At 40.7% G+C, this 12,201-nt stretch overlaps 1 long non-coding RNA gene across 1 annotated transcript in view; it reads right to left on the bottom strand.

Annotated features, from left to right (window-relative positions):
- The window catches only part of LOC144588586 (uncharacterized), a 404,395-nt gene that overhangs the window by 328,752 nt on the left and 63,442 nt on the right, over positions 1-12,201 (bottom strand). The window lies entirely within an intron of this gene.

Genomic DNA, 12,201 nt, shown 5'->3' with positions numbered 1-12,201 from the left:
TATGCCAGTTTTGTCATCTGCCTTATTTTCTCTCGTTCCCTCGTCTCCGCATTCGCAGTGGCTTGAGCGGAACAGGATTCTTGCATATGACCATTTCTGAAGGAAAGTATGAAAAGAAGAGTTATTTCCCTCTTTTGCTTAGCGTTTAATTCCTACAGGGATTTGAGGAACAAGACTGCTTAAAGTCATTTGCTCAATTCACGGAATTCTTATTATAAATGTCTGGATGTGAGGGGCTGAACTATGACCAACTTCCTTACATCAAGGAGCAACTCCAGAGCTTCAAGTCTAATCAGATGTAGGTGAAGTAACCACAAATGGTATGTGCTCAGTCTTCAACCCCTCATGGGATAAATTGTCATTTTTCTGAGCATAGGGGGAGAAGAAGAGTACCCAGGTACATATCAATCATTCCCTTCCCTCAGGCATCTAAGCACCAAACTTATCTTTCCTTCCTCCTTCTTCATCCCTGGTTCCTCTTATGGGGTGTCTTGCATTTTAGGTAGGAAGTCTGAGGACAGGGACTACTTTACTGCTATACTCTAAGCTGTTCTGCGAGACTTTTTGCAGATTAAAGGTGGGGTAAAAGTGCAATCAATCAGCTGGGGAGTGCAATTCTGTTATTGACCAGGAATATGATGCTTCTTGATTGGTCAGGTCTAGCCTATCCTTCTGCCAAAGTCTTTTCAGAATGCTACTTTCCTATGGTAAGACTTTGGGTCCCAATCCCAGTGAAAATATACAGTAGGACCCCTGTAACCACGGGATCGGTATCCACGACTTTACTCATCCACTGTTTGCCACAGGCCTATATATACAACATAAGGGCATTTCCTTGTAGCCTTTGTCCTGTCCATGTGTATATTGTATGTGGGGTTCCCTTGTATCTGCAGTTTCAGGCATCCACAGTAGATCATGGAACTGCTCCCCTACAGCTGTGTGGGTCCTACTATAGTTTCTAGGCCAGAACATAGAAGTAATGCATTAAAAATATCATAATATGCTAAACATTAGTTGCTACATCTCTCTTAGTGCCAGTGTTGTTATTTTGAGTGTTAGCCATGCATCATTGGAAGATTGCCAGCCTTCTATTTTTCAATAGATGGAGGACCTTAAACCACAGAAGCCTCTGTGCTGCAAGGTCAGAAGATTAGCCGTCGTAAGATCGAATCCACATGATGGAGTGAGCTCCCGTCGCTTGTCCCAGCTCCTGCCAACCTGGCAGTTTGAAAGCATATAAATGCAAGTAGATAAATAGGTATCACCTTGGTGGGAAGGTAACAGCATTCCATGTCTAGTCGTGCTGGCCACGTGACCAAGGAAACTGTCTTTGGACAAATGCTGCCTCTACAGCTTGGAGACAGGGATGAGCACCGCGCCCTAGAGTCAGACACGACTGGACTAAATGTCAAGGGGAACCTTTACCTTTACCTAACCTGTAATGTCAATGAATTACTTTTTGCGAAAGTAACAGTACTGCTTTTTGAAATAACATTTCTTATGTTTGACTATCGTCCAACATTTTACAGATTAAAATGGTGGTATATTTGTGACATGCCTGATCTTGGATGGAAGACCTTTATTAGAGTTGTATTGTCTCATAATCTACTCTGCCAGTTGTACTGGGACTATACACATGAATGAAAGATGGGAATATGATTGCCTGAATAAGTGGCTACTATACTGGTAGGTGAAGAAAACTCCTGGATAAAGGTGGCTGTTGCAGGGGAAGCAACAAACTCAATCAAGTCAAGCTGGGGTCTCACAGAGCATCTGTTCTCCAAAATGTACCTGATCAGTCACTGATTATATTTTGTATTTTTCCCCCCACCATACATGTGGTGTAAAACTTGTCACAGTTCAATGACAAAATCCGTTATTTTTTCCCTCCTGAAAGTGGTTGGTCGGCTGGTTTGCTTTACCACTATGGCAGAATCCATCCTTCTTCTCTTTGCTCCCTCAACCAATCTTCCTTCTTTTATTCCCCCTTGAGAGCACACTGGTTACAGTGGAGGTCAGCTGAAGACGCTGCTCCGGACATCACTACAACCTGGAGTAGTGATGTCCACAAAGTCTCATGCTCATCCTGGAGCTGCCAGTGCTAAGCATGAGATTTTGTACTTACTGATTACTGGAGGTGAATCAGGAACAGCAGTGGCTGCTTGCTTGGGAAGCATGTATGTGCATTACACATAAGCCCAAGTCAATGCAGACACAAAACTTGTAAGCCCCTTGCTCAGCCACGACAAAGAAGGACAATCTGGGAGAAGATGGGAACTTTCCCTCTCATATGGAATATTCCTCAAATGCTGAGTTAGATAAAGTTCTTTCTTACCCACCTTCACTGGGTGGCAAAAAACTGTAAGAGGCAAGAATGTGTGTGTCTGCTTTGTGTTGTTATGACAGATATATACAGCCCCCTGAGAACATGTAAAAGCACAGAGGGTACTGTGCCACTGAGTCTATGGATGTTTCTCAGCTGTGATTCATATATCTACAGACAAAGTAAACATCGTAGGCCAGGACTATTGGAAACCGCATATCGGGAAAGACCATATTGTTCCTTCTCTCCTCAGAAAAAGAAAAATTCCCCACTGTCCAAGAAGCCACTCCAAGTATAGACAATTTAAGAATAATATTCCTGATGAAATAGTTTCATTTATGCAAATACTCATTCATGTGTGCACACATACACATTCCTGAATTTCAATTTCTGATGGATTCTGAAATCACCAAGAAAAAGACCATAGGCTATAGCTTATGGAAATTAATGTCTGAATTGTGCAAATACAGATGGATTCAATCTTCAGGGGCTTCCATTTAGTTGTGTAGGACAAAGGAAACTGAACACACTCTTAGAGGCAGTGTCGACGGACACCCATAGGGTTTTAAATTCCTGTGTGGAACAAGAGGTACATCCAAGTAAGGGCGAAAGACAGTGTCAAGTACGTATGTACTGTATTGGTTGGAACAAAAGACTCCAATTGGCTGATTATGTGTTATACATTAAACTCCCTAGTCAAGCAAGTCTACTTGATCCAGTAAACATCTTATGTTTTAGGTCCACAAAAAATGAATAGATTTTGCCTTGTTTCAAAAGTGGAGAATTTAAAATCAGATTTATTCTTAATCCACAGTCAGCCTTAACATTTGGAAGAGTGGAGGGGAAGTTGCCAAAGGAGGGAGATAATGGATAGTGTGGAAGACGTATCCGGCCCACCTGTTCTTTTCTGTGTGCCATCAAGTAAGGCAGAAGATGTTAAACTCCTGCCAATTTTGGCTCAGGCAACAAAATGTTTTTAGTTGACCATGTTCCCATCTCATCTCATCCCGGTGGTACCCCTAAGATGACAGCTACTGTAAATTCTTCTGGGCAATTTTTAAAAAATGTTCTCAAGGTATTACTCATGGTGGATGTGCCATGTTCAGCTGACAGAAACCACATGAGATATAAGCATATCTCCACATTCCATATGGATTCCATATATTTTCTATATTACATTAATAAAAGCAACTGCACAGTTTACCCTATTATGCTAAAGGCTTTCTATTTGCACACACATACAAAAACCCCTCCAAAATGGCAGGCAAATATGGTTGTTAAGGAGTAAAAACTATCTCGAGGACTGTGTCTCTCGTTATGAGCCTGCTTAGGTGTTAAGATCATCAGGAGAGTCCTTCCTCTCAGTCCCACCACCCTCACAAGGTGCGCTTGGTGGGGACACATGAGAGGGCCTTCTCTGTTGCTGGTCCCAGACTTTGGAACTCCCTCCCACAAGAAGCTAAGCTGGGCCCATCTTTGCTGTCCTTCTGCAAGCAGGAAAATACATTTCTCCTCAAGCAAGCTTTCCCTGATAGACTGGCTGCCTGAGTAGGGTTTTTTAATGGATGGCTGTATGTTACAGATTTTAACGTGGTTTTGGTGTTGCTTTTGTTTACCATTTTTAGTGTGACATTTGTTTGATCCTTTTTAGTATGTGTATACTTACTATTTTAGATTTAAATATTGCCTTTTAATGATGCAAACCACCTTGGATTCTTTTTGAGAAAGGTGGGGTAAAAATATTTTAAATAAATAAGTAAAATTAAATATACTCTTAGCCAACACACTAACTAGGTCATATTATTACCTAGGTTTACCAGTCTGCTCTCATTAGTGATTAAGTGATTAATGTTCATGGATTTGTCTGTTCACTGAAATAGATGAAAAGAGTTTGGACAATTGAAGTTGCAGTCAAAGTGACAAGTAAAAAGATTGCACCTGGTAGAGATGTGCAGACTTGGGGGGTGGCGCTTCCTGGCTACAACTCCCAGATTCCTTAGGCAGCCTAGGGAATTCTGAGAGTCATAATCCAAAAAATGCAAAACTGAAGATGCAATTAATGTCCTTTCTTTGTTGGAAAAGGCCTTGAAAATAATTTGTTTACTTATTTTGTTACTGCTTTTCCTGCAGTGAGCTCTAAGTAATACACATGGAGTTCTTACTGTACCCATTTTATCTTCACCATAACAGGGCCAATAGGTCAAGCCTGAGAGAGACTGACCGATCCATGGCTGTCACAGCTTTGTCAGGACCTCAGCGTTGTTCCCTCAAGTCCCACTCCAGCATGCCAAGCACTGTATCATACTGCTTCCATTCAACCTTTTGCCAAGCTAGTGTGCTCCACATGCCACAGAGAATGTATTTTACAATACTTTGTCTGAACCCCTTCCATGAACTTATTGATTCAGGTCCTACCCTCTGGAGCAACAAAAAAAATGTAGTCAGGGTATCAAGTTACTTCTCTTTAGGAGTGCTATAGCAGAGAATTCTACAATTCAGTTTCCTCAAGTGAAGTAGTACAAACTTAGATATATCATAACTTTATATCTTGAGATGGGGTCAGACTCCGCTATTGAGAGTTCAGTAAACACATACGCATTTTAAAAAATGCACTTCTGGACTTATCCCAAGCACAGGAACAGAGTTTATTTTACTGATAGCTGCACCAAAATATTTAGAGTTAATCGAAATATGTAGACCGCATAGACCACCCAGTATAAAAGCAGCATCAATGACTTGAACTACACAAGTGAAACATTTCTGCTTTATTTTCAAGAGCTTTCTCCTGCCCTTTGAGGATGGCATAGATTTCTTCTCTTTCTAAGGTACAGTAAAATAGGCCCTATTTTACACATTGCTTCCTGTTTCCTTGGTAACAGCCATAGTTAGCCCCATTCTCCCCCACTGGACCACCTTCCTCTGGCATTTCCTCATAAAGTTGAATTGGGGGGGGGGGGACTGAGTTTTCCCATAACCTACAGTGGGCTGGAAAATTGTATCTTTTAACACAAAACTGTACATATGATTAGGGCAAGTCACAAGATCACGATGGATGTTTCGTCTTCTAGCCAGTGGTAAGGACCGATGATAAGGAGGTACAGTATAGGGAAAGTATCTGAAAGGCCAGCATTTCTTCTCCCTGACGTAAGCTAACAATCTGGGAGACCTGAGAGACTAAAGAAGTTTTCTGCACACACAGTGCAGAAAAAAGGTAATACCTGTGGCTTATAATCTGAGTCGGAGAGCCTCCCTCACAATTCTGATGGGTACCTACTCATAAGCCATATATGAGAATTTGTAAGACTGCTGAAATCATTCATGAAATTCTGAACCCCTGTCACCACCCGCACACCCCAAATTCATATATTTTCAGCATACATTTTCTACAGACTATTTTTAAACAGACATGTCTCACAATGCTATGTTTTAGATCAATTTGTTACTTTTTGAGCTCAAGAAGCGCAAATTTCTGATTATAGTGGCAGAAGGTAGTTCATCTGACTCACTCTTAACATAAGGCTGTAAATGCAATCTGTTTAATTATAAATGAAAATCTGATCTTTGAGGGAGGATGAGACCTAAAACATGGGTTTATTAAAAGAATGTAGTTTTAATGCCACTAGCGTCTACTGCCTGTTTTTTTTCTGTCCTGTGTATGAATCATCCATTTTAAGAGGGAACAGGAAGATTATATTGCTATAAAGCCTATATAAACAGAACAACAAGCAAACCCAAATGGTGGACATAATTTGCATCAAGTATGCAGAGGAACCAGTTTTATTACAGCAAAATTTCCTCTTGTGAGATATCACAAAATCCAAAACCTTTTCAAAAGCGTGAGGGAAGGCCTCCGAAAAATTTCGTTGAACCGCAAATGTTTTTTGTTTTTAAAGAAATCATTAGAAGCTTCTAAGGGCTAGAGTTCACTTCATCTGATGTGTGAGGCTGTTACTACTTTAGGAGACAATCTTTTGATGTCCTATTCTTTCAAAGCAAAAAGGACATTTTTATGCAGAATTTTGAATTTTTTTGGTTAAATTCCTCTAGATGCACAGCAGAAGTACAGAGATTCATAGGGAGAGTAGCTTCCAATTTCGTAGAGCAATCCACCCATTTTTCTCTTCCACTGCATTTACAGTCTCAATAACTCACTGTGACATATTACTATGGAGAAAGAGTAAGACATTTCATTACCTACAATTGAGTAGTTCAAACAGCAAACTGACAAACATGGCTGCTTTCGGCAACATACTTCAACAGACTGACAAGAGGAAAAGAGACACAGTGCAGAAGGGGAGCTCTCTTTGAATTCACAGGCAAGGAAGGAACAATTAGTTAGGACTTGATAAATTGACAGTCATGCCAGCCCAGAAAGGTCCCTCCCAATCAAACCTGCTAAAAGCAGCATGCAGGGTTGCAAAAACTCCAACAAGCTCTGCTTAAATTCATCTTCCCACTTTTGAAACTCTCTGTTTCTCTGCGGAAGATCATGTCCTATTGGAAAGTTATTCCTGATTTTCAGTTGAAATCCATTTCTTATAATGAACAAAGTTTTTCATAGAATCAGAATAACTGAGTTGGAAGGGGCCTATAAGGCCACTGAGTTTAAGCCCTGCTCAATGCAAAGGTCTTCTTTATATTTTCATTTTCATTTTGTTTTTGCCTGACATTCATTATTCCATTAATTGAATTATTATTATTTTATTAACTAGCTTTAGGCTGTAGCTGTTTTTATTCTCCACTGAACGGCATATGTCTGGGTGAAGGATTATTTTTTTTGTCTCTAGCAATTAATAGTAACTCTTCCATATGTAATCCATACTTTCTGGAAGTAAACTGATCTGTTTATATTTTTAGGGTCAAAGCAGCGCAGGCAACACTTTATGCCGCTCATGTGATGGTTGAAACTGTTACAGCACAAGATTTGGCAGGGAAGTGGGAAGGGAGGAAAGTGACAGAAGGTAGTTACAGAGCTACAGGAAGAGAGTGTGTGGAAAGAAATGGAAAATATTATGAAGCACAAGCAGACTTACAGCAACAGGTGGCTTGGTGGTCCATGTCCCCAGTCACACCCGCAAGAAAGATCTGAGTTTTGAGTTGGATGATTATCATGGTAGTTCATCAGGGGAAGCAGACAAGTTGCAGTGGGGAATGTAAACAGCATGGAAAATGATCTGCTCAGTTATAAATCATACTGCCAGCTCTTTGCTCTGGCAGACCTCAAGGGAGCTGAGTACTCAGAACTCCCAAAAAGGCACACAAAGGTCTCTGCGTTCCCAGAACTTGGAAGTAACTAGTTACACGTAACATCGCTTGCTGTAACTAAGTGCCTTTTCAGATAACAAGGGTATAACAGTGTTGAAACGGAACAGTTACTTACAAATTAGTTTGTCTTGTGTAACAAGCTTTTTCTAGTTACTTTTTGAAGGCACTGTATAGGCATTTTACATGAATTTTCACATTTTATGCAATCCTCTTCCCAACCCTAAGTGTCAAAAGTATTACTTTAATATTTTGCTAAGTATTTCCATTGTGTGATATCAGAATTGGCCTGTAGAAGGAACCAGAGAGCATTTTCCTAGGTCAGCACTAGCAGATAACAAGGTAAAGCAGTGGTTCTTAACCTTTTTGAAAGAAACGCCCCCTTGAGCCATTGAGGAAGTTATCATCGCCCCCCTCCCCGCGGTGATTATTTATTTATTTATTTATTTATTTATTTATTTATTTATTTATTTATTTATTTATTTATTTAAGACACTTAAATCCAATGACCCCTGAAAACAAAATTAAATTCCAAGAAAATGAAATGCCCCCCCAAAAGTAACATTTAATAATTTAGTTGCAAATGAATTTTAAGAAGCAAAAAGAAATATTAAAAGGGCATAAAATTTCAAGACAAAAATTCTGAAACTAAATTAAAATTGGAGGAATATATATATTCATGCACACTGTAAAAAGGCTGTAGCCATCTTCACAGGTTTGGCTTGCTCCAGTGCCCCCTACCGCCCCCATTCTGCTCCAGCGCCCCCACACCGCCCCTTTTCATTCTACCGCCCCCCTGAAAAATGAAATCGCCCCCTGGGGGGCATTATCGCCCACGTTAAGAACCACTGAGGTAAAGCATAACAATAACTGCTTTTGTGAATAGAACACAAATACTTATCTGGCTGCCACAAAGTAATGATTAAAGCCACGAGTTCTTTCTTAAAAATAATATTCCAAGCTCTGAAGACACAGCCAGCCAGAAATCAAGTTTGTTTTACTTTTTCATAGCAGTGAGCTTTCAGGACCAAAATATTAATGTGAATATGTGGAGTTTTGTTACATTAATGCCATAGTTTGGAGTAGTTAGTTTGGTGGAGTTATATTTCCCAGAATGCTGCAGCCAGCATGGCAAGTCACCATCCTGGCTGGGACATTCTGGGAATTATAATTCCAAAAGGCAATGTTGAAAGCCCCACGTGAAATATAACCCAGGCAGATGAAGAGAGGCAGCTTAACTCATCTCTTTGCTAGAGTTCTATCACCTTTTGAACTTGATGTATTTCCATTAAAGCCCTTAACGGTTTGGGACCTCGCTACCTGGCAGATCGCATTCTCCCATCCAGGTCTACCCCAATCACTCGACAAAGCCAGCAGGGACGGCTGAGGGGCCTTACACCAAGAGAGGCCTGGAAGGAAAGAACAAGAAACCTGGCCTTCTCGGTGGTGGTCCCTCGGCTGTGGAATACCCTCCCAACGGAAATCCGTCTGGCTCCCTTGCTGGACGTTTTCAAAAGCCGTTTAAAAACCTGGCTCTTTAGGCAGGCTTCCCCTCCAGTCAATTAACTGATTTTCTGTTTCTTAACTATCCCGTCTTGACAATGTATATAGACGTTAGTTTGTTAGTTAGTAGGTTTTGTTATGTTTGTTATTTTATTGTGTTTTATTACTCATGCAAGCTGCCCCGAGTAGACTTTGTCTAGAGGGGTGGGGTATAAGTTCAATGAAAGTAAAGTAGTAAATGTTGGCATTTTAGAGTATGCACTTATCAACTGGAGACTTCCTGCAGAATAGAGATAACACTCTCTAGAGGGGATGTTTTTTACTCTGTCAAAGAGAGAAACATTCTTCCAACGTCCTATGATCCGGAGGTTCTCAGATTCGCCCAAGGGTTCTATTTACACGGCACAATATGCACATGAACGGAATGTATGCAGTTAATGCCATGTTTTAGGGTTCCTCTGCACTACCTCCAGGATCAGAGGCAGTTGATTTTTATATCCCATCTGCTGGTGAGGGGAAAGGGAGAAAAAGTGGGACGTAGTGTTGCCACCATCTCCAGGGTCTGCGTTTCCATTGGCATCTGGCTGCTCATGGTGGGAATCGGTTCCTGGCCTAGATACTGTACTTTAGTTTTACATTAATTGATCGATTGTTCTCATGTTGCTTTAGTTAATTGACTTATATGTTTATTTGCTTTTATACTGTGGTTCTGTTTTGTGGCTATTATTTATTCTGTTAGTGTGGTTTATTTTGTTGTGAACTGCCCAGTGTGGCCTTAATAGCCAGATGGGCAGTAAGCAAGCAAGCAAGCAAGCAAGCAAGCAAGCAAGCAAGCAAGCAAGCAAGCAAGCAAGCAAGCAAATAAATAAATAAATAAATAAATAAATAAATAAATAAATAAATAAATAAATAAATAAATAAATAAATAAATAAATAGGTCTTTGATCTAATCCAATAAGGCTCTTCTGATATTCTCACACTGCTGTAGGAAAACCCTAATTTTTCAGCATTTAAACACACATCTTATGTTCTACTTATAAAACACACACCTTGATTCTGCAAGTCCGGTTCTGCAGTGTTTAACTGCTGTCCAGTAATTCCTGACTTCCGGTGGAGGCATGTGGGATGTTCAGTGATTTCTTCACCATTGTTCTGCAGTTGTTTAGTTTCCATAGCCAAAGAGGGATGTGACCGAAGTCCCCTGCATCCTAAACCAGCTGTCTATTGACCACACCATACTAGTGCTCAAAACGAGTTAATTCATGAAGTATCAACCAAGGAGTAAAACACACTAACCTAACACACTTATATGCAGAAACTATTCATGCAGCACCATCCATCTCCCAACACTAAGTCAGATATATTGAATTGATGTTTTCGTTTGCTATGTCAACATGGATGTTCATCCTCAGCTTTGGCCACTGGATGTACTTGAGATCATCTGGAACTTCCAAGAGTGTGTAGTAACTTCAAAGATTTTAACCAATGCAGAAGAGCGTTTCTGTAAAGAAATAACAGGCCCAGGAAGTGAGGGGGTGGAGTGATCAGCATATGTACTTCAGATGAGGTAGGTGCACTTTTGCTGATTTACACCAACTTGGAAGTGGACAAGGCCTTGCCTCAATTGCTTAGAGTACGTGATGTTTTTGGCTTGTGGGATTGTTCTGCTTTTCCCCTTTACTGTGTAGCCATGGCGTTCTTGATCTTAAGGGTATTTCCTCTCCTATTAAATGTTTAAGTAAGCAAAACATAAATCCTTTTAAAAATGCTGTATAACATTACTAGTGTTCAGCATGGTAGACGTGGCAGGAAACATTTGACTGCTCAGAGATAAACAGTAAGTAAGGTCTTATGTTTATGGCCTCAAGAAAAAAAGGAGTCCTGTTATTTTGCACAACTGTCCTTTTAGAACCTATTCCAATATTAGTAAGGCAGTGCAAAAGAAATACTAGTACATCAACTGTCCCTGCTCTGTACGTAAAGCAGGTGAATATCCTGTACAGACTAGGAGCCCAAACAAATGCATGGAGAGGGCTGGAATGGGCAAAGCTTGGCAAAATTACATTTTGAACTACGAAACCCATAATTTGCCATCCAGCATGGCCAGTGGCTGTAGGATTCTGTGGATTGTAATCCAAATAACTAACTTTTCCCAGGCCCCAGAGATGGAACCCCAGAGATGGGGAGAACTCCCAAAATTTTCATCAAAATATGCGTTTCACAAAAGCCAAAGACATGTTGAGCTATACATATACTGTTGGAGATGCAATACAGGATAAAACCAAGTTCACATTTACAGTCAGTAACAAGTCAGACAAAAATGTAATGTTGGCAAGAAGGAAAGGCAACAAGGGCCAAAGAACAATAAACAACAAGGTAGAAGGAGAGGAAAGGAGAGAAAGGGTGGTTTTAAAAGGGTAATTGTAAATGAAAACTGGGTTTGGGGGGACAAAGGGAAACAATGAGCAAACAGATGAGAATGGGAGGAGGAGGAGGACTGTGAGAAGAGGATCTTTTATTTATTTACTATGGTATGGATGGCTAGCAGAGATGCACCATGAAGCAATACAGGAAAAAGGAAACAGACAGCTCTCTCCTAAGTCCAGTTGTACACTTTTAAAGCCAGTGTCACGTGGATGGCCAGCCCTCCTTCCCATGGCAGATGGGCAACCCTAACATAGGCAACCTGAAGGATGTTTATAGCCCAATCTCCCTTATGCTGAAACTGCCAGAGAGCAATTGAAGGCACTCCTCTTCTAAAATAGTTTTTGGGGGAGGGAGATAATGCTATGTAAGGAGTAGCACAACTAATGGTTGTTGTGGGTTTTTCGGGCTCTTTGGCTGTGTTCTGAAGGTTCTTCCTAACATTTTGCCAGTCTCTGTGGCCGGCATTTTCAGAGGACAGCATTCTGCTCTGGTGCAGTTTGTTTGGGAGTTGAGTATTTTTGGCTGTGAGATCAGCTTTTGTCCTTTTCAGGAGATGGGTGATTATGGTGATCAGGGTGTTTTTGTTGTGGGTGTATTGTTATGATGATGAGAGCTTATCTGTCACTGTGATTGATGGGTGTTGTTAGCTGGTTTTTTGTGTGTAGTGATCACCGGTCCTTGTGGCT

The sequence above is a fragment of the Pogona vitticeps genome, chromosome 4 (genome assembly GCF_051106095.1).
Source record: "Pogona vitticeps strain Pit_001003342236 chromosome 4, PviZW2.1, whole genome shotgun sequence".
Lineage (NCBI taxonomy): Eukaryota > Metazoa > Chordata > Lepidosauria > Squamata > Agamidae > Pogona > Pogona vitticeps.
Note: the sequence above shows the minus strand (reverse complement) of the source record. Positions and strands in the feature narration are given on the sequence as shown.